This window comes from Mustela nivalis (assembly GCF_964662115.1).
Source record: "Mustela nivalis genome assembly, contig: HAP1_SCAFFOLD_1480, whole genome shotgun sequence".
Taxonomy (NCBI): domain Eukaryota; kingdom Metazoa; phylum Chordata; class Mammalia; order Carnivora; family Mustelidae; genus Mustela; species Mustela nivalis.
Window position 1 is genome coordinate 89,982 of NW_028135184.1, and position 24,561 is coordinate 114,542.

The following is a 24,561-nucleotide window of genomic DNA, read 5'->3' on the forward strand; positions in this document are numbered from 1 at the left end:
GATTTCAAATGTAAAATTTTTAGTTGAATTAAAATTCATACAAAAAATCAAGTCCAATATATTTAGCTTTCTTTTGACAACCATCTTGGCATGAAATTTACCTTAGACTGGGGACATTGTGATCATCAATCTTGATTCGCTGGACCCTGTCATGGAAGTACTTAGGATTATAAGCTCTTTCACCTAAAATAAATAATACATAGGCAGATACATATGCCTAATAAACACAGTAAATGATCAAGTTATGAAGAAGTTCTACTTTTTATTATAAATGCCTTATCCACCTTAACTTTTTTTTAAAGGTTTTATTTATTTATTTGTCAGAGAGAGAGAGAGCGCACAAGCAGGGGGAGTAGCAGAGGGAGAGAGAGAAACAGGCTCCTCATTGAGCAGGGAGCCAGATTTGGGACTCGATCCCAGGACTCTGGGATCATGACCTGAGCAAAAGGCAGATGCTTAACCAACTGAGCCACCCAGGCATCCCCCTTAACCAGTATTAAAAGGAGCTTTCTTACTGGCTCTTGTTGCTTTTAAGAATATTAAGGGTCTGAAAAACAGAGATAGCAGTGGTTTGTCCATCTTGAGTAACCCAACTTATTTGGACTTAACAGGCCTTACTTTTAATTTTATAGTAGGTTACTCATCATATTACCACATATTACCACAGAGCAGAAGTAAATGTGGCCAACCAGAATGCTTGCCTCCTGAAAATGTCTGCTTAATATACAGGAAGAGGAAAAAACAAGACCGAATACTAAGTGGGGATATAATCTCTTTTCTACAGGTTTTGTTTTTGAGCATATTTTCCCTTGTTTATTGACTATTTGGATTTTTTTCATATTTGGGTTTTGCTCTCCTCACACCCCACTCCTAGTGAATTAGGAAATGTATTTTTTGAATTGTCTGTCTTCAAAACACAAGCCAGCAGGGAAAACAGAAGTATTTCCCTAAACCTAACACTACTAGAGCAGATTCTACCCAAAATGGCTCTGCCTCAACTTAAGCTTCCTGTCTCCCCGACAGGGCATTTATACTATTGAGATATTTTTTCCCCTACAAAACAGAACCAATGCAAGATGGAGATTTTTAAACTCACTTCCCATCACCCACCAAATACGTATGATTAAATGAAATGTGAAGACTGAATCATCTTATATGTAGTGATCTGTTTCATATCAATAGTAGCAAAATATCTGGCCATGTACATACTGCATAGATTGTAGATTTGATAGTGTTCTCGATGTTTGGTATCTAAGAACCGCACAACTTCCTAGAAAAAATAGACACATATCATACATAAATCCATATGGCATCAATATAAGCTATTCCTTAGGAGTAAGCCAGAATGGTCATTACCTTTTATTTACTTGTCCTTCACTTAGCACCTTTTAGGGGAGATTTAGGGAATAGAGTACCTACATTCCAAGTCCTAGCTTATCCACTGATGGTTTTCAAATAGTCCACAATGTTGTGCATGACTACCTGAATAAAGTCTACTACAAATACACATTGCTTAAAGCTACCAGAGACATTTAGCTAGCCTTACATAAGTAGGTGAAAATTATGATTTCGTAGTAATATATGATTCTTATCTAGATCTATTTTTGAATAGATAGGTTATTTTTTTAAAATTTTTAAAAAGATTGATTTATTTTAGAAAAAAGAGAGAGAGAGAACATGAGTAATAGGAAGGGGGGGAGAGAGAATCTTTAGCAGACTCCCCACTTAGCATGGAGCCTGATGTGGGCCTCCATCTCACAACCCTGAGATCATGACCTGAGCCAGAACCAAGAATCACGGGCTAAACTAACTGAGCTACCCAGGTGCCCAAATAGATAGTTTTTTGAGATCATGATCTGGATATTACCATCAACCTATGCACTATTTAAATGAATAAATAATGCAAAAATGTGTGGTATGATTGTGTGTCTATACATGCATGATAAAAAAAAACATTATATTAAATTTTAATTAAGTGGTGGCAATATGGAGACTTTGGATCACCTTTGCATACTTTCTAAAATGAATACATATGCGTGTATGTGCATATATATACACACATACACGCACACACACAAATATGCATATATGCATAACTTTTCAAATAAGAAATAGTGACCTAAAGTACAGTTACTATCACATACAAATACAGTATTTCTACCAAATTTATCCATTTGAAACACACACAGACCATGTGTCTCTGTACAACAAAATGACTGTAAAAAGGCTTAAAAATTGATGAGTATACTACCCTGACCAATGTTTACTAGCTTCATATTGAGAAAAAGAAAAAACATCAAAATGATCAAGTGGTTAAATTGTCAGTAGGAAATAGTAAATAAAAAAGATAAATACTCTGAGTCTGTAAAATGCTGGAATGGGGGAATAGACTCATATGCATCAAGATTTCATGAGATCCTTTACACTAAAATGAAATCCAGATGGAGTAAAGAATCAGAGATTTTTAAAAACCCACAAATATCTCTAGGAAGTTCAAGTGCATATTAATCAATTCTTTAGATCAAGAAAAACAAAATATTGAATCAATGGAAGATCAACAGATTTAGGTTCGACTTTAAAAATTGGAGATTTCCATTAAAAAATGCCACAGTGCAATAAACAAGATTCATTTTCAGTAAAATGGAGTGAATGGGAACTATGTCTAATATTAACTATAAACTAGTTATACTAGTATAAACTAGTAACCCAAAACAATTTAAATAATACTCCCTCAACTTATAGATATATGGGCCTAGGACATAAATAAATTCATTAAAGAGAAAATTTAACTGCATAACAAACTATATAGATAAGTGTTCACCTCACCAACAGAGAAGTCTAAACAACAATAAAATCCCATTTTCACCCATGAAATTAGCCCTTTCCTTTTCAAATGGGAAAATCCAATGTTCGCAAAGATGGCATGAAAATAAAGATTTTGATTTATTGCTAACATAATCCCTTGGATTTGGTAATATATATTGAGAATCCCCAAAATACTCATACTCCATTACCAGGGTATTTAATTCCTAGGAACCTATGAGAAAAGGCTTTATGCCTTTAAACCTTTGTGCCTCTGATGCTGCATTATTAATATTTTTTTTTAAATTTCTTTTCCGTGTTCCAGAATTCATTGTTTATGCACCACACCCAGTGCTCCATGCACTACATGCCCTCCATAATACACACCACCAGCCGCATTATTAATGTTAATGACACCTAACTATCCAACATTCAAGCATGATTATAACACTAATGAAATACCACACAACCATTAGAATACCGTTTTGCCCTTCATTCTCTCAATAAGCAAACATTTCACAGTATTTAATTTCTGTGCAGTCTTCCTTAGTATATCACACTTACGGACATTCAGCATTTGCTTTTTTAATAAAAAAAAAAAAGAAAATGAAAAACCTGGGGGGCGTCTGGGTGGCTCAGTGGGTTAAGCCTCTGCCTTCAGCTCAGGTCATGATTTCAGGGTCCTGGGATTGAGCCCCGCATCAGGCTCCCTGCTCAGCAGGGAACCTGCATCTCCCTCCCCCTCTGCCTGCCTTTCTGCCTACTTGTGATATCTCTCTCTCTCTGTCAAATACATAAATAAAAATCTTTAAAAAAATACTTGGATGGCTAAGTTTTAGGGATTTTTAAAAAATCACCTCATATTTCTCTATACGTTTTTAAAAAATGATCTCAAGTTCTGAATTTTCTCCAAGAGTCCATCCTTGACTCAATACAAAGATAACTTGCTGCTATGTTTTCTGATCTAAATAGTTTCCTGAAGACTATAAATACCTCTTAAACTAACTAGCTCAACAGAGACAAAAAGCATCTAAAAAGACAGTTCAACTCTGCCAAGAAACCACATTTTGGGGGACTAGATGTATAGTTTTTGTCCTCAACCAGAATGAAGAATATATAATTGTACCAAGGTCAAAAACTAAAAGATAACTAAGAAGATTTTTAGCAATGTAGGTAATGTAGATCTTCTTTTTCTCAATAGCCTTAAGTTTACAATTCCAGAAACTCTTGGGAAAGTGAAAAATGCTGTCTACTCTTTGAAACCCTTTTTGCAATAACCTCCAACTTTGTCCTAAATAGGCCAACCCTTTCTCTGTGTTTACAAAATATTAACTAACCAGAAGAGTTTACAATGGAAGCTACTGTCTATCTTAGCACATTCCATGATCTGGAGATGAAAGTGCAACCTCTTTGCCTGCATGCCATGGCAGCACTGGCCACACTTGACACTTCCACCATAGTGCTTGCTTCCTTATTCCCACCTATGTCCAATCTTGCTACTTCTCAGAAACACTTGACATTTATATTAGCAAATTTACTGCATATGAAATCTTACTGTTTGCTCTACATGTTACTGTCCATTGCTCTACATATTACTATCCATTGTTCAAAGTCTAATCCTGCACATTTATTCCCTCTTAAGAGTGAAGGGGAACGACATGACCATTTTGCATTCTCTCAGAAATTAATCATGCCGATATCTGAATCTCACACCCTCTAGTCCAACTTGTTAGTTTGTAGATGGCTTTCATCCTAAAAACAACAAAGACATGCTCTGTCCATTACACGTTGTTATCATTGAACGTGTAAGCACCAGCATAGCTCCACTGCCTCATTCTCAGTCAGCCCAGGTACCTGAACTAATAGCTCAGACATAAGCCTACACTCAGCAAAAGAGGAAGGTAAATATTCATATGGACAGTAGATATGATTTGGGGGGTGGTTCATGATTCATGAGTTTTATGAAAACTGATGATTTATCACCTCTTCTATTATGTCTATTAAAAATGGTAAAAAGATCATGGTTTATTAGAACTTTGTCAATAACCCAAGGAGATAAGTGTTAAGAACTGAAAAAAAAAAATCTCAATGGTCTAGAGAAAACTCTAGAAGCCAAGAGTAATGTCTTTGCTTTGACTTTACATACTTAATGAAGTTTGTGGCTTTTTAATACCCTAGCCACTATTAAGTGTTGCTAAATTTATATTTATCACCACTAAATCTACAAAGAAAAATGAATCCATTTAAACAAGTTGTAATTACCTCACAGCTCTCAGCCCAACCTACTGAAAAGTAATATTGTCAAAGGATGCTCTATCCCTAGAGATGGATTCTGGCAATTTGAAGATGGCTACCCTAAAGTGCCATAATCCATCCAATGGTTCTGGTCAAATTACTTCAAACTATTCCCACTATGGAATGAATAAAGTAGTTTCCACATTAAATAGCAGTTTGGAAAATTTTTCAAAATTGGTCAAGGGAGTAGTAGAATCATGTCTTACTTACAAATAACATAACCTAGATAAGATGTGGTTCACACTCTCCTTAAGACCTTTTTGAACATTTGTAAATTGATTTTGACTGCCCAAGTCCCAAGACTATGACTATGGACTAGTTATTGTTTTTAATTTTTTGCATGTATAGAAAAGCTTCCCTGCCTTAAGTGATTTCATGAAAGATTCAAATACTTAATCCTCCCCTATTGGACTATATCATATGAATTTATTTGGTCAACGGAATGACATAAAGCAAGTAACTTCAAAAACCTTTTTAAGATACCACTCTGGCTCTTGCCTTTTTGCCGTTACATAAGAACATACCCAGGCTAGCCTAATAAAGGATGAAAACATATGGAACAGATAGGAGTTACCCCACATACCCCAGGTATATGGTGGGATGGCCATATGGTCATTAGAGAGCAGCGAGGTAAGGTCATTATAGAGCAGCTGATAAGGAAAACTGAGATTCCATTCCACAGTGGTGATGTAGGAAGACCCTGACTTCACCTTCTCCATGGCCACACCAAATCTACAAATATTAATAGAATAGTTCCTCCTGAAGAACTGAAGGATAACTGAACAGATTCTGCATTACATAAGATAAAGAAGCTACATAGAGAACTGCAAGAGAGAGGGAGGCAAAGCAATGAAGGGAAGCCCCACCTCTGACACTGTGAACCATAGAGGGGAGGGACAATACTGAGGGTTCAGTTAGAGATTCATCTGCCTTAGGGCAAGAAAATAAGCCATGGTTGAAAAGGGCAACTAGGATTTAAAAAAAAAAATGTAGCCCTAGAACTCCACCAAATGCTAGGGAAGCTCCTAGAAATCCATCGAGATTGGACAGGTTGTTGAGTGTCACAGTTCATGCTCCCCTTCTACCTAGATAGTGTAGATAGAAGCACAGTTTACACATCCAAGCTGGTATAGAGCCCCAGTGAGCCCTGGGCCCCTAGCCCACATGAGCCCCAGCCATTCTATCAAAATGGCCCTAGTATGACACACACTGGGACACTCCTGCTAGGCACCCACTACACCTCCAGCCATTGTATCAAAGTCATATGCATGCAAAGCACCCTGAAACATTGTAGGCCCCCACTGCATTGGCTTCAGATAGCTTGCTAGGGCACTTACTGCAGAGAATGTGCTGGGACCACCTGGTTCACAGTTGCATTGGCTCCAGCTAACTTGCCAAGGAGCCCTTTGCAGTAAGCACCTTGAGACACTCTGGCCTACACCCACCTCAGCTTCAATAGTTCTGCCAGGGAGTAGTTGTGTGTGGAGAGCCTGAGGCACCCTCACTGACACCTACTTCAACAGCTGTCCTGCTGGGGTGCCACTTGTGCAGGGTGCACCAGGACCTCCCTAAGCTTGTGCTCCACCTCAGCTGTATCTGCATGGAGAGCCTTGGGACACATAGCTTTCACCCACTTCAACCAATTTGTAAGGGTCCTCTCAGTGTGTAGAGCCCTAGGACCCTCTGCTTATAGCCACTTCACCTTCAGCTGTGCTACCAGGGTGCTCTCTCTATGTAGACAGCTCCAGGAATGACCTGACTCAGACACACTTCAGTTATGGCCATCCCACCAGGGCAGCCTTCCCATGGAGTGCCCCAGTACCCACAGATCACACAAGCCACAATTCTAGCCAGCCCCTCAAAGTTACTAGGAACACAAGTGTACACAAGGGACAACCATACACAAGACCATTCCTTCAAGTTTTGGATAAGAAGCTTTTCTAATCATAGTAGCAAATACAAAAAATCAAGAAAAATTGGGAGGCAAAGGAATATGCTTCAAATAATAGAACAAAACAAAACAGAGCTAATCAATTTGCCTGATAAAAAGTTTAAAGTTATGATCATAAAGGTGCTCACTGGTCTAGAGAAAAAAGTGAAATACTCAGGGATAACTTCCACAAAGAGATAGAAAACAAAAAGAACAAATCAGAGTTGAAGAATGTAATAACTGAAATGAAAAACTACTAGATGGCATCAACAATAAGTTAGCAAATGCAGAACACATAAGTGATCTAGAAGATAGCTGAATAGCAAAAACAAAAAAAGAATTTTTAAAAATTAGCATAGGTTAAGGGATCTCTTGGACAACATCAAATAAGTAAGAATTTGCATTATTGGGGCCCCAGAAGGAGAAGAGAAAGGAGTAGAAAATATATTTGAAGAAATAATAGCTGAAAACGCCCCTAACCTGGGGAAGGAAGTAAGATCCGGGTTCAGGAACCATAGAATTCCAAGCAAGATGAACCCAATGAGGGCCACACCATAGCACAGAATAATTAAAATGTCAAATGTTAATGATAAAGAGAATTTTAAAGGCAGTCAGAGCGAAGCAAAAAGTTACAAAAAGGGAAACCCCATAAGGCTATCAGGTGAATTTTCAGCAGGAACTTTGCAGCCCAGAGGAGATAGTCATGACATATTCAAAGTGCTGAAAGGAAAAAACCTGCAACCAAGTAAACTACCCAGCAAGGTTTTTATTTAGAATTGAGAGAGAGAGATGGAGTTCCCTAGACAAGCAAAAGCTAAAGGAGTTCATCACCACCCAACCAGGCTTAAAAGAAATGTTAAAGGAACCTTTTAAAGTGGAAGAGAAAAGGCCTTAATTAGAATTAAGAAAATTATAAAAAGATGTAAAATATGACAACATAAACACAAAACCGGAGGAAGGATTTAAAAAGTTTTTTATAATGTGCTTGAACTTAAATGACCATCAACTTAATATAGAATGATGTATACATAGAATGTCGCATATAAACCTCATGGTAAACACCAACACAAAACTTATAAAAGATACACAAAAAAGAGAAGGAAAGTCAAGTATAACACTACAGAAATTTATAATCTTAAGTAAAGAGAACAAGAATTAACAGAGAAGAACCACAAAAACAACCAGAAAATAATCAAAATGACAGTAAGTACACACTGAAAATAATTACTTAAATATAAGTGCCCTCAACACTCCAATCAAAAGGCATAAGGTGGCCTAGTGGACAAAAAACAAAACACAACTACACATTGCCTACAAGACACTCATTTCAGATATAAGGACACACTCAGGCTGAAAGTGAACGGATGGAAAAGATATTTCATGCAAAAGGGAGTGGAAAAAAACCCCAAGGTGACAATATTTATATCACAAAAAGCAGAACTTTAAGACTTACAAGAGAGTAAGTAGGGCATTGCATAATGATAAAGAATCAATTGAACAAGATGATACAACAATTATAAATATCTATGTACCCAACAATGGCACACCTAAATATTTAAAGTAAATATTAATACCCATAAAGGGAGAAAGAGTAATACAATAATAGTAGGGGAATTTAACACAACACTTTTTTTTTAGATTTATTTATTTATTTATTTGACAGACAGAGATCACAACTAGGCAGAGAGGCAGGCAGAGAGAGAGGAGGAAGCAGGCTCCCTGCTGAGCAGAGAGCCCGACGCAGGGCTGGATCCCAGGACCCTGGGACCGTGACCCGAGTCGAAGGCAGAGGCTTTAACCCACTGAGCCACCCAGGCGCCCCAACACAGCACTTTTTAAATAGATATATCATACAGGCAGAATATCAATAAGGAAAGTGTGTCTTTAAACAATACAGTAGGTCAGATGGAACTAACAGATAAATATTCTGTTGTTTTGACACACAAAAACAACAGAATACAAATTCTTTTTATATGCACACAGAATGTTTTCCAGGATATATCACACGGTAGGCCAAAGAACAAGTCTCAATACATTTAAAAAGATTGAATCATATCGTGTATATTTTCTAATCACAATGGGGTGAAATAGAAACCAATTACAGAAAAAAAATTGGAAAACCAAACAGGTGGAAATTAAACAACATGCTACCAAGCAACAAATGAGTCAAGAAAGAAAATGAAGAGCAAATTAAAAAATATATGGAGACAAATGAAAATAAAAACACTATAGTCTAAATCTTTGAGACCCAGAGAAAACAGTCCTAAAAGGGATATTTATAGAGATACCAGCCAACCCAAAGATAGAAGAAAAACCTCCATCTAAAAACCTAAAAAAACTAGAAAAAAAAGTAAAGTCCAAAATTAGTAGATGGAAAGATTTAATAAAAATCGAGCATAAATGAATGAAATAGAGTCTTTAAGAATAGAAAAGACCAATGAGGGGCGCCTGGGTGGCTCAGTGGGTTAAGCCGCTGCCTTCGGCTCAGGTCATGATCTCGGGGTCCTGGGATTGAGTCCCGCGTCGGGCTCTCTGCTCCGTGGGGAGCCTGCTTCCCTCTCTCTCTCTCTCTCTGCCTGCCTCTCCATCTATTTGTGATTTCTCTCTGTCAAATAAATAAAATCTTTAAAAAAAAAAAAAGAAAAAAGAAAAGACCAATGAAATAAAGAACCAATTCTTTCAAAACATAAAAAATTCAATAAATCTTTAGCAGACTGATAAGGAGAAGAAAACAAAAGGAACTGAATGAAACCAGAGACAGAAAAGTTAACAAAGAACACCATAGAGGAACGAAAGAGTATAAGAGTGTACCAGAAAAAAAATATATGTCAAAAAATCAGATAACCTAGAAAAAAATAGATGAACTGCTTGAAACATACAGTCATCCTAAACTGAATCAGGAAGACATACAAATTTGAAAACCAAATTCTTGCTGACAGAATTGAATTCCTAATCAAAAAACTCCCAACAAATTCCAGGATCAGACAGATCATAGGTGAATTTACCAAATATTTAAAAAAGAGTTAATACCTATTGTCTTCAATCTATTCCAAAACAATAGCAAAGAAAGTATAGCTTTGAAGTACAGCCTAATGAGGCCAGCATTACCCTGATACCAAAACAGACAAACACACTACAAAAAAAAAAAAAAAAAACTATAAAACATTATCACTGAAGAACACAGAAGCAAAAATTCTCAAGAAAATATTAGCAAATCATATTTAACAATATATTAAAAGGAACATTCACCATGATCAAGTGGGATTTATTCCAGGTTCATAAGAAAGGCTCAATATTTGCAAATCAATCCCCCGAGTCAACAAAATGAAGTATAAAAATCATGCAATCATCTCAACAGATGCAGAAAAGCATGTGACAAAATTCAACATCCATTTATGATAAAACTCTCCAAAAAATGGGTTTAGAAAGAACATACCTCAACACAGTGAAGGTCATATATGACAAACTCACAGCTGATGTCATACTCAATGGTGAAAAATTGAGAGTTTTCCCTCTAAGATCAGAAACAAGACAAGGATGCCCACTCTTAACCACTTTTATTCAGCATACCCCCAGAAGCTCTAACCACAGCAATCAGACAAGAAAAAAAAAAAAAAAGCATCCAATTAGGTAAGGAAGAAGTTACTGTCACTATTTGCAGATTACATGATATTATACAGAGAAAAACCTAAAACCCTAATAAAAAAACAATTAGAATACATGAATTCAGTAAAGTTTCAGGACACAAAATTAATGCACAGAAATTGTTTTTTTTTGTACATTAATAATGAAGTAGCAGAAAGAGAAAACAATTTGATTTACAATTGCACCAAAAAGAATAAAATAACCTAGAAATAAACTTAACAAAAGAGGTGGAAGATCTGTGCTCTGAAAACTATAAAATGCTGATGAAAGAATTTGAAGACAAACCAGATTATGAGATATATTATAAAGCTATAGTAATCAAAATGGTATGGTACTGGTACAAAAATGGACATACTGAACAGATTAGAGAGCCCAGAAATAAGCCGACACTAATAGGGAAAATTAATCTAGGACAAAGGAGACAAGACTGTATGTACACTAGGGGAAAAGATAGTCTCTTAATAAGTGGTGGTGAGAAAACTGGACAGCTAAAAGAATGCAAAAGAATGATCATTTTGTTCCTTTTTGCTACAAAAATAAATACACTGGATTAAAGACCTAAATGTGAGAGGTGAAACTATAAAACGTCTTGAAGAAAATATAGGCAGAAAACTGTTTGACATCAGCCATTGCAACATCTTTCTAGATATGTGTCCTCAGTCAACGGAAACAAAAGTAAATATAAACTATTAGGACTATTCCAGATAAGTTTTTGTATGGTGAAGGAAACCACCAACACAACTAAAAATCCACCTTCTGAATGGAAGAAGATATTTGCAAATGATATATCTGATAAGGAGTTAATACTCAAAATATAAAGGACTTATACAAGTCAACACCCCCCAAAATATGATTCAATTAAGAATGGGCAGAAAACCTAAATAGACTTTTTCCTCTGAATTGACATTTTTTTCAAATAAGATATAGAGATGGCAAACACAGACATGAAAAGAGGAAAAGGAAATGCAAATCAAAATCACAATCAGCTATCACTTTATACCTGTCAGAATGGCTAAAATCAAAGATAAGAAATAAGTGTTGGTGAGGGTATGGAGAAAAAGAAACCCTTGTGCACTGGTGGTAGGAATGCAAACTGGTACACCCACTGTGGAAAACAGTACAGAGGTTCTTGAAAAAAAATAAAAATAGAATTACCATATGATCCAGTAATTTCACTATTGGGTTACCTAAAGAAAACAGAAATACTCATTCACAAAGGTATCTGTACCTCTATGGTACACCATTACTGCATCAATATTTACAAAAGCCAAGATATGGAAACAACCCAAGTGTCCATCAAAATGGATGGCTAAAGAAGAGGTGGTATATATACACAAAGAACATTATTGAGCCATAAAAAAGATGAGATCCTGCCGTTTGCAACAACATGGATGAACCTAGATGTATCATTTTGAATTAGTGTCTTTTGTTTTCTTTGGGTAAATACCTGGATCACAGAATATGTCTAATTTTTGTTTTGGAGAAACTTCCACACTCTTTTCAACAGTGGTTGCAACCAGTTTGCATTCCCACCAGCAGTGCACAGGGTTCCTTTTTGCAACATCTTCACGAACACCTGTTGTTTCTTGTGTTGTTGATTTTAGCCATTCTGAGAGGTGTGAGGTATTATTGTGGTTTTGATTTGCATTTTCCTTGGTCATGGATGATGTTGAGTGTCTTCTTGTGTGTCTGCTGAATGTATGAATTTATGAAGTGTACTGGATATCTATATCTATATAGATATATATAGAATTATAGATATATAGATATAGATTTATAGATAGATAGATATTACAGCAGCCAATAAGAAAACAAAACTTTAAAATACCATTTAAAATAATATCAAAGACTCCTGGGGAAGATGGTAGAATAGGAAGACTTTCAGCTCATCGCCTCACACAGATAAAACTAAATAAATGCATCAGTGTAAATAACCCAAAAAATGACACGGAGACTGACAGAACAAACTCCACAGCTAAATGTAGAGAAGGGGCCACTGAAAGAGGGTAGTAAGGACAGAGACATGGTCTGGAGCTAAAGAGAACCATACAACTGTCTGCAAGAGGGAGGGGTGCTGCAGGCATGGTGAGGGGTGAAAAACAAACCTCCACATCAGGGACCCCATGTAGGGAAGATGAATCCCCATTACATTTGGCTTTGAAAACCAGAAGGGCCTAATTTTGTGAGTTCTTACAACCAATGGGGCTTAAAACATGGAATTTCAAAAATCAGCAGGAGTAAGAAAAGTGGGAAGCACAAAAGCAGTTAAAGTAAGTATAACTATAAAAAACAGTGAGCATACTTAGAAAGTAAAAGTAAAGTATGACACCACATACCTAAATTGTGGAGAGGAAAGGAGTAAAGAATGAATTCAAACTTAAGTGACCATTGACTCAATATGGTCTATTATATGCAGAAGATGTTACATCTTCTGCAGGAAAGAAAGAGAGAACTACCAAAACAACTATGAAACAAGTAACAATGACAAATACATATCCATCGATAATTGCTTTGAATGTAAATGGACTAAATGCTCCAATCAAAAGACATAGAGAGATGGAATGGGAAAAAATAACCAAGACCCAGCTATATGCTGCCTCATTGCAAATCTAAAGACACATGCACATTGAAAGTGAAGAGATGGAGAATGCATGCAAATGGATGTGAAAAGAAAGCCGGGATAGCAATACTTATGCCAAACAAAATAGAGTTTAAAACAGACTGTAACAAGAGACAAAGAGAACACTATATAATCATAAATCATACAATACAACAGGAAGATATAACAATTGTAAATATTTACGTACCTAAATACATAAAGCGTGTAATAACAAACATAAAAGAAGTAACTGAGAGTAATACAATAGTAGTAGAGGACTTTAACACCTCACTTACATCAATAGACTGGTCATCCAAACAGAAAATCATCAAGGAAACAATGGCTTTGAATAACACATGGGACCATATTGAATTAACAGATACATTTAGAACATTCCATCCTGAAGCAGCAGAATATACATTCTGGACACATGGAATGTTGTCCAGAACAGAGAACAAATTAGACCACAAAACACGTCTCAACAAATTCACAAAGATCCAAGTCATAGCAGGCATCTTTTCTGACTACAGCTATGAAACTAAGAATCAACAACAAGAAGAAATCTGGAAAGATCACCAATACATGGAGATTAAATAACATGCTACTAAACAATGAACAGGTCAATCAAGAAATTAAAGAGTAAATCAAAAGATAAAAAGGAAAAGACAAAGGGACAAAAAAAAAGACAAAAGACAAAAGACAAAGAGGAAATCAAGTGAAAATGAAACACAATGGTTCAAAATCTTTGGGGTGCACCAAAAGCTATTCTAAGAGGGAAGTTTAGAGCAATACAGGCCCACCTCAAGTAGAAGTCTCAGATACACAATCTAACCTTATATCTAAAGGAGCTAGAAAAAGAAGATCAAACAGATAAAGGAAATAAAGATCATACTCAATGGTGAAAGACTGGGAAAATTTAACTATGAATGAAGAGATGAAACTTCTGAGGAAAAATAATCAAATGGATGAACCTCATCTGTTTCAAGCTGAGAAAGATTTATTTCCTGAAGGCAGTGAAAATACAGGCCTTGGAAGCAGTAGTTCTAACTGCCAGGAGTCAAAAGAATGAGTAAGGTCCAATACCAGTAAAATGAGACAATCTCAGAATCATCTACAGAAAAAAATGACGATGTTACAGAAGTTCTAGATGGATTATTTACGTACAGTTCTACTTTTACACTGTATGAAATTTTAATGAAATAAAGTCGGCAAAATTAGTTTTACAAGATAAGCAGATTGTAAAATAGAGTACGTTATTGGATAAGTCCTAAGAGAGTTGTTCATGCAGAACTGTAAATTATGAACTGTTCTGGGTCTTGCTTAGTACTGATTTTTTTTTTTTTTTTTTGGAGGGGGCTGGGGCCTCCGGTTAAATTTTGGTTTGTATATAGTTTTTTTTTTTTATTTAGAATTAAATTTTTTATTTTATTTTTAGAAAAGCTTTTATCTGAGACAGGGAGAGAGTGCAAGAGTGTGCACATGCATGAGTGGTGGAAGGGGCAGAGGGAGATGGAAAGAACCCTCAAGCCAGCTCCTCCATGAGCCCAGAGTTTGACCCAGGGTTCAGTCCCAGGACCCTGAGATCATGACCTGGGCCAAAACCAAGAGTAAGACACTTAACCAACTGAGTCACCCAGATACCCCTATAAAAAATTTTTAAATGGAAGTAGCAATAACAATTTTTAAACCTTTGGAGAGTGTCACCTTTAGTTTATAGATATACACAAAAGCTTTTTGTCTTGTCTTTTTCTGACAGCTTTAGCAGTTTTCATATTTTGGTCAGTTTCAACATTTTACCATATGAATTATATGTCTTTGTGTTAGTTCCATACTACTTATAAATACATATTACCTATATTGATCTCTTACAGGAAAATATAAAATTTATCCCCTTAGAATAATATGTGTTTATATGTAATATAGTATATGCCATGTAATATATAATATACATAATATACCATTCAATATAATATGTTTTATGTAAAATATATAACATGTTATATGATTATATAAAAACTATTATGTATAGTATACAACTCAATGATATATTATAAATTATCTAGTTTATAAATTTATAGAATTTATAATATAATCACATAATGTATAAACTAAAAATATGTACTTATATAAAATATATACTGTGTATATTAAATTTGATTATAGGAACATGTTAATATATATATATGTTTAATTTTTATATATAAATATAAAAATATAGTTAAATATAACTATATCTAAATATACATCTATTTTTCTAGGTTTTGTTTTCCTGCTTCTATAAAAGATTAATTTATATATGTCCATAAACGAAATGTATATTTATATAACTTATACTAAATGTATTGTATATAACTCCATATTTTATATACATAATTATATATCCTATATTGTGTAGTTTAACATATATTACATATAAATACACGTATATTATCCTAAGGGGAAAATGTTATTTTTGTGTTTTTAGGAGATGAGTATATACATAAATATATATGCAATATGTATTTATAAATAGAATATACTACATATAATTTACATGTAATTGTAAATTACATATAAATTACATACTACATAATATATGATACATATTTAAACATGTACTACTCTAAGAGGGAAATATATTATCCTATTATAGTAATATCAAATTATATATTTATGACTATTAGTTAATATATAATATATTATTGTACACTGTATATTTATGTATAATATACATTTATATCATTATAAATTATAAAATTATGTATAATATACATTTATATCATTATATACATGTTATTCCATGGGGAAAAATGTTTTATTTTTCTGTTTGTCTAAGAGATGAATAAAATCGATACTTTTTTTTCAATTGATAATCACTGAGTTCATCTCTCTCAAGGCAGTTTCTTTCTGACTACATATATTCCTTGACTTGTGATGGGGTTAGTTCCCAATAAACCCTTTTTGATTGAAGATATTAAAAGTAAAAAATACATTTAATACACGAAACCTACCCAACATCATAACTTAGCCTAGCCTACCTTTTCTTTTTTATGTTATGTTAGTCACCATACAGTACATCATTATTTTTTGATGTAGTGTTCTGTGGTTCATTGTTTGTGTATAACGCAGTGCTCGGTGCAATACATTCCCTCCTTAATACCCATCACCAGTCTAAGCCATTCCCCCACCCGCCCTCCCCTCTGAAACCCTCAGTTTGTTTCCTGGAGTCTAGACTCTCATGGTTCATCTCCCCCTCTGATTTCCCCCACTTCATTTTTCCCTTCCTTCTCCTAATGTCCTCCACACTATTCCTTATGTTCCATATATAAGTGAAACCATATGATAATTGTCTTTCTCTGCTTGACTTATTTCACTTAGTGTAATCCCCTCCAGTTTCAACCATGTTGATGCAAATGATGGGTATTCATCCTTTTTGATGGCCGAGTAATTTTACATTGTATATTTGAGCCACATCTTCTTTATCCACTCATCTGTTGAAGGGCATCTCAGCTCCTTATAGGTTGGCTATTGTGGACATTGCTGCTATGAACACTGGGGTGCATGTACCCATTCTTTTCACTACATCAGTATTTTTGGAGTAAATGCCCAGTAGTACAACTGCTGGGTCATAGGGTAGCTCTATTTTTAATAAAGGAACCTCCATACTGTTTTCCAATGTGGCTGTACCAACTTACATTCCGACCAACAGTGTTAGAGGGTTCCCCTTTCTCTGTTGTTGTTTCCTGCCTTGTCAATTTTTGCCATTCTATCTGGTGTAAGGAGGTATCTCAATGTGGTTTTAAGTTGAATTTCCTTGATGGCTAATGATATTGAACTTTTTTTCATGTGTCTGTTAGACATTCGTATGTCTTCTTTGGAGAAGCATCTGTTCATGTCTTCTGCCCATTTTTTGACTTAATTGGTTTTTTGGGGGTTGAGGTTAAGAAGTTCTTCATACATCTTGGATACCAGTCCTTTATCTATAATGTCATTTACAAATATCTTCTGACGTCAAACTCTCTCTCTTCATAGATGACATGAAAAACCCAAAAGTCTCTACTCCAAAATTACTAGAATTCATACAGAAATTCAGTAATATGGAAGGATACAAAATCAATGTGCAGAAATCCGTTGCTTTCTTCTACACTAACAATGAAAATATAGAAAGGGAAATAAGAGAATCAATTCCATTTACTATAGCACCAACAACCATATGATACCTGCGAATAAACCTAACCAAAGAGGTAAAGGATCTGTACTCAAGGAACTACAGAACACTCATGAAAGAAATTGAAGAAGACACAAAAGATGGAAAAACATTCCATGCTCATGGATTGGAAGAATAAACATTGTTAAAATATCTAGGCTGCCCAGAACAATCTATACCTCCAATGCCAAAATGCCAAAGGTATTTTTCAAAGTACTGGGACAAACAATCCTAAAATTTGTATGGAACCAGAGAAGATCTCGAACCACCAAGGAAATGTTGAAAAAGAAAAATGAAGCTAGGGGCATCACATAGCCTGATTTCAAGCTTTATTACAAAGCTGTGATCACCAACACAGCATGGGACTGGCACAAAAACAGACACATAGAACAACAGAACAGAGTAGAGAGCCCAGATATGGACCCTCAACTCTATGGTCAACTAATCTTCAACAAAGCAGGAAAAAATATCCGTGGAAAAAAAGACAGTCTCTTCAATAAATGGTGCTGGGAAACTTGGACAGCTATGTACAGAAGAATGAAACTTAACCATTGTCTTATACCATACACAAAGATAAACTCTAAATGGATGAAAGACTTCAACATGGGCAGGGATCCATCAAAATCCTAGAGAAGAATACAGGCAGTGTAACCCTCTTCGACATCATCCATAGCAACTTCTTTCAAGACACATCTCCAAAGTCAAGGGAAACAAAAGCAAAAATGAACTTTTGGGACTCATCAAGATAAAAGTCTCCTGCACAGCAAAGGAAACTGTCAACAAAACAAAGCAGCCTAGTCTACACCTTAATTGTGCTCAAAAACACATTATCCTATAGTTGGACAAAATCATCTGATCGGAAGTCTATTTTGTAGTAAAGTGTTGAATGTCTCATGTAATATATTGAATACTGCACTGAGTAGAAAAAACAAACATGGCTATACAGACACACAATTGTTGTCAGGGTATCAACTGTACACGCTCATGATCACATAGCTGCTGGGAACTGCAGCTGATGAAAATAATTGCACAGCAGATCATTAGCCTGGGAAAAGATCAAACTTCAAATTTCAAAGTGTGAGGTCTACTGAATGCTTATCACTTTCACACTGTTGTAAAGTCGAGCATTTTTTATTTTTATTTTTTATTTAAATTCAAGTTAGTTAACATATAGTGTAGTACTGGTTTCAGGAGTAGAATTCAGTGATTCATCACTTTTATTTATTTATTTTATTTAAGATTTTATTTTTTTTTAAGATTTTATTTATTTATTTGACAGAGAGAGATCACAAGTAGGCAGAGAGGCAGGCAGAGAGAGAGAGAGGAGGAAACAGGCTCCCTGCTGAGCAGATAGCCCGATGTGGAACTCGATTCCAGGACCCTGAGATCATGACCTGAGCCGAAGGCAGCGGCTTAACCCACTGAGTCACCCAGGCGCCCAGATTTTATTTATTTGACAGACAGAGATCACAAGTAGGCAGAGAAACAGGCAGAGAGGGAGGAGGAAGCAGGCTCCCTGCTGAGCAGAGAGCCTGATGCAGGGCTCGATCCCAGGACCCTGGGATCATGACCCAAGTTGAAGGCAGAGACTTTAACCCACTGAGCCACCCAGGCACTCCTATTACTTATATTTAACACCCCATGCTTATCCCCACAAGTGCCTTCTTTAATGCCCATCACCCATTTAACCCATCCCCTACTCCACATCCCCTCCAGCAACCCTGAGTTTGTTCTTTGAACCACAGAGTCTCTCATAGTTTACCTCCCCATTTTTTAAAAGATTTTATTTATTTATTTGACAGAGCGAGATCACAAGTAGGCAGAGAGAGAGAAGAGGAAACAGGCTCCCTGACAAGCAGAGAGTCCAACACAGGACTTGATCCCAGTACCCTGAGATCATGACCTGAGCTGAAAGCAGAGGCTTAACCCACTGAGCCACCCAGGCACCCCTGTTTTTTTTAATCTTATTTTTCCTCCCTTTCCTCTCTGTTCATGCTTTGTTTCTTAAATTCCACACAAAATTGAAATCATATATTTGTCTTTCTCTAACATTTCATTTAGCATAATACACTCTGGTTTCATCCACATTGTTGTAAATGGCAAGATTTCATCATTTTTGATGGCTGAGTAATATTCCATTATATATCTATAGCACACACCTTCTTTATCCATCATCAGTCAATGGTCAACAGCCAAATCATGGAAAAAGCCCAACAGCCAAAACTTTTTGATTGGAGTCTGTCTGTAATTCAAGATCTGGTCCTTCTGAAATCTTGGAAACTAAGCTAAAGTTCCAGGTTAAGCACAGTCCAAGAGATCTGTTCAAACTAAAATTCTTCTATCTCCTTTTGTGGTGCTTGATAAAAAGACTTCATGATTTTTGAGAAAATATTTTTTGTCTTGGCAATTATTCAAACATTAGCTTATTATTTTATAGAATGAATACTTATTAAGCTGACATGAGACCATCTCAGAAGCACTAGGCAGGTTCACTGCACTGCTTGTTTTTCAGAATATTTGTGAATATTACACATTTTTTTCTAAAATATTCTAGAGTATGCAATGGTCAATAGAATGAAATATGCCATTGTACTGGAAGAATTAATGTATCACTTTAGTGATATACTTGAACTAGATGACTAAAGGTTTAGGGGTGCATATAAACCACAATAATTTGTACAACATTTTGAAGTGCATTAAATATTTTTTAACATGATTCTTTAACAGCCAGTGTTCTTTTTTTATTTCAACACAAAGCATAATGACTACCCCAAATGCATGATTTTTAATTCACATATTTAAAAGTCATGTGACTTGTACAACTTCCCTATAAAAATTACTAGCCCCCAAATTTATACCTGTTTCTTCAGCTGTATCTTTTGATTTTTTAAAAATTTCTGTAAAGTAGATGTTATAGAATGTAACACCTTCACTGTCTTCATGAAGTGGTGTATAATTGTATGATCCCTGTATGTAAATAGAAAGCTTGTTTGTAAACAGGGCTTTTTAAAAAATAATAATAAATATTTTATTTACCTATTTGAGAGAGACAGAGAGAGAGGGAGAGCATGTAAGCATGAGCAGAGGGAGAAGAAGGCTCCCTACTGAACATGGAGCACAACACAGTGCTTGATCCCAGGACTCCAAGATCTTGACCTGAGCTGATAGCAGCTGCTTAACCAACAGAACCATCCAGGTACCCCTAAATACTAGGGCTTTTAATATAGAATTTTAGATAGCAGTAAATACTAAAGTTATCACAAGTAATAAATATGTAAATGTTGTTAAACTGATAAGAACAGATACAGACCTGTACCCCTGGGGATAAAAATATATGTTTATAAAAAATAAAAAATTTAAAAAAAATATGTAAATGTTGTAAGAACTGTACAACAATATTGAAGGAATCTCAGATTTGGGGAATTAAAATGTCAGTCAAAAAAGATGTATTATAGGGACGCCTGAGTGGCTCAGTTGGTTAAGCAGCTGCCTTCGGCTCAGGTCATGATCCCAGCGTCCTGGGATCGAGTCCCACATCGGGCTCCTTGCTCAGCAGGGAGCCTGCTTCTCCCTCTGCCTCTGCCTGCCATTCTGTCTGCCTGTGCTCGCTCTCTCCCCATCTCTCTCTCTGATAAATAAATAAAATCTTTAAAAAAAAAAAAGATGTATTATATGATTCCACTTATGTGAAATTCAAGAAAAAGTAGAACTAATTTTTACTTTTTACTAATTTTAATTTTTACTTTTACTAATAATTACCTCCAGTGTGTTGGGATATTGACTAAGAAAGAGCAAGAAATGTTCCATATATTGATAGGGATGTTGGTTAAATGCATATATAACCTATATATAATTTCATCAAGAGCCACTTAAGATTAGAGCAATTTATAGTATTTGTTATGCCCCAACAAAAGCATAATAATATATGCATGTTTATGTGTAGACTTATATGCAGACATATACATAATTATATCATATTGATATAATAATATAAATTATACTAATATATAGCATATGCAAACTTCTTAAATGATGGCTTTTAACTGGAATTTCATATTAAACATCATTTTATGTTTGAATTAATAATTTATTAGTTATGGTAAAAGAAATTAGATTTAGCCAGCGGGACTCAGTTTAGATGATCTCAATTTTGTTGGCAACATCCAAAGTATCACAGTCAGGAGCCCATGAAATACATGCCTTCTTCTATCAGGCTTGATAAGGGTGTTGACCTTGGCCACATCAATGTCCTAGAGCTTCTTCACAGCCTGTTTGATCTCGTGCTTGTTGGCTTTGACTCCACAGTGAACACAAGTGTGTTATTGTTTTCTATTTACTTCATGGCTGACTCCATAATCAGGGGAAATTGATGATGGCACAGTGGTCAAGTTTGTTTCTCCTTGGGGGGGGGTGTTCTTTTTTTTTTAATTTTTTATTTTATATACTTTTTTAATATAATTTTTTATTTTTTATAAACATATATTTTTATCCCCAGGGGTACAGGTCTGTGAATCACCAGGTTTACACACTTCACAGCTCTCACCATAACACATACCCTCCCCAATGTCCATAACCCCACCTTCTGGGGGTGTTCTTTTGAGGATATTTGGGCTGCCTTCAGATATACAACATCAGAATGTAGGTGATCTGCCGATTGTTTTTGATGACCGTGGATGACTTTCAAGAAAGCAGCACTTTCTTGATCTTCTAAGCCTTTGACTTGGCTTTGGGCTTAAAAGGGGCAGTGGCTTCCTCGTCTTTGTTGTCATCTTCATGGAAGGGTGAAATAACTTAATCCACAGAATCTAAGGCAGTATGCTTCCACTATAACTTAAAACCTAAGAACATTTATTTTATTTAAAGAATTCTCATCCTTTTCTCTTATGATAAGACTATAAAAATGACCATAATTTATTGCAATTCCTGCCATCAAGAGATGCAGTCTGTTCTACTCCTTGAGTCTGGACTGAATTGTAAATTTTCTTTGTACCACAGAATGACATAGAAGCCACATTATAGTAGTTTGAACCTGGGCTGTCAAGGCCTCTGTATTCTTTTGCTTGCTGTTTGTGGGACCTTTGCCACTGCTACCACATGAACAAGCCTGAACTAGTCTGTTGGAGCATGAGACATCACATGGAGACATCCAACCATCCCATTTATTTATTTATTTATTGGTTTGTTTGTTTTTAAGATTTTACTTATTTATTTAAAGTACATGAGTGTGAGTGAGCAGGGAGAGGGGCAAAGGAAGAGGGAAAATAACCTCAAGCAGAATTTGTGCTGAGCGTGTGGAGCCCAACACTGGGCTCAATCTCATGACCCTAAGATCATGACTTGAACCAAAATCAAGAGTTGGATCCTTAAGTAACTGTGCCACCCAGGTACTTCTCCAACCACACCATTTTAGAATAGCCAATCCTCAGATGCCAAGTAGCTACCTGCAGATGTATGCATCAGCCTGGCTGTGATTAGTCAAATTTGTCCCTGATCAGCAGAACCACCCAGTCAAGCCCAACCTAAATTCAAAAGCCACATTATCATAAACGAAGTAAATGGTTGGTGTTATAAGCCCCTAATTTTTTGGGTGGTCCATTACACAGCAAAAACTAATTGTTCTCAGTCCATTATAATTCTTTACCGGAAAGAGTAAATTTTTGGAACACTGCCATCTCTGGGCCAATATTAAACTTATGACTCCACAGTCTATGTTTACTGAGAATTATGAGCACTTGTTAAATACACTTACCTCAATGGGATTCCTATAGAAAGACTCCTTTCCTGAAGATGGGAATGACATGCCAATGATACGCTCTGTAAGCCAAAATAGTCACTACTATGAATGTCATTATAAAGTGAAACAATATATGAGAACTTAACTTATATACAATTGGACTCCTTTTACATAAAAAAGAACTTTCTGGATTAAGAATGATGGAGAAAAAAGCTACTTCTCAGTATAATCAAGAAAACATATTAAATTATCTGCTATAATGACCGTTAAACTCACACAGTGTTCTTTTTATTTTTTTATTTAAATTTTTTTTTTTATTTGACAGAGAAAGATCACAAGTAGGCAGAGAGGCAGGCAGAGAGAGAGAGAGAGAGAGGAGGAAGCAGGCTCCCTGCTGAGCAGAGAGCCCGATGTGGGACTCGATCCCAGGACCCTGAGATCATGACCTGAGCCGAAGGCAGCGGCTTAACCCACTGAGCCACCCAGGCGCCCCCTCACACAGTGTTCTTAAGACTCAGCTGGTTCCCACCATATGGGACAGATTTGTGTTGACCAGTGGTGAGAATTTATTTCCTAAGTAGATAACAAAAAAAAAAAAAATGAGAAATCTGGGTTCCAGCAATGGTGGGAACTCTCAGGGTGCCTTCCAGAGTTCCTGACTCAGAAAACTGAGATCTCTTATTCTCCACAGTTTCTGGAATGGAACAGGTCTTTCTGAAATCCTTGTACCCCAGAAAAATACTAGAACTCAAATTCCAAACCAAACAAACGGAGCTAACTGGAAATCCATTCAATTTCCTGGAAGGTAACCAAGCAGCCCTGATTTGAGAGGACAATGCAGGTTTTCCATTGTCAGGGATAAACTACAAATATGTTGTGCCACCATAGTGGCTCATGTCTTCATGAATAAAGAATGCTTTGAAAGAACATGGCTCAGACAAAGCAAGAACAAGATGAACATATTTACTCACACACCAGAAATATTTGATGTTAATACAAGTAAATCAACAGTTAAACTTTACAAACCGGTAATATAAGTGAGGTCTAGGTCAAATCCATCCTTCCTGAACCACCGTTTGTTTCCTGAAACCTGAGAGTTGAAAACAATCATTAACTTATGAGATGAAAAATCATCATAAAAATAAAGATTATTATATAGTTATCTAAAACTCTTGTCAGTATTTCCTGAAGCAAACATATTCTGAATCATAAACATATTTTGTTTGCTTACCATCCTTCTGGCCAGCTGTTCAAGATGTCTCTTTTGATGAGCCAGATGAAAAACTCTTACAAGAATGACAAGTCGTAGAGGTCGAAAGAAAATAGTCAATCTAACAGTAAAGAGATTCATTTTTGCTTTAGAAATAGGA

The 24,561-nt window shown here is 35.8% G+C and overlaps 1 long non-coding RNA gene across 1 annotated transcript; it reads right to left on the reverse strand.

Annotated features, from left to right (window-relative positions):
* Positions 1 to 101: 101 nt before the first annotated feature.
* LOC309857872 lies at positions 102 to 23,277 on the reverse strand. The gene is made up of 3 exons (XR_014307947.1): positions 23,207 to 23,277; positions 1,210 to 1,270; positions 102 to 183 (listed from the first exon to the last, which is right to left on the reverse strand). It is a non-coding gene; the product is annotated as an uncharacterized lncRNA (long non-coding RNA).
* Between the last annotated feature and the right edge of the window lie 1,284 nt (positions 23,278 to 24,561).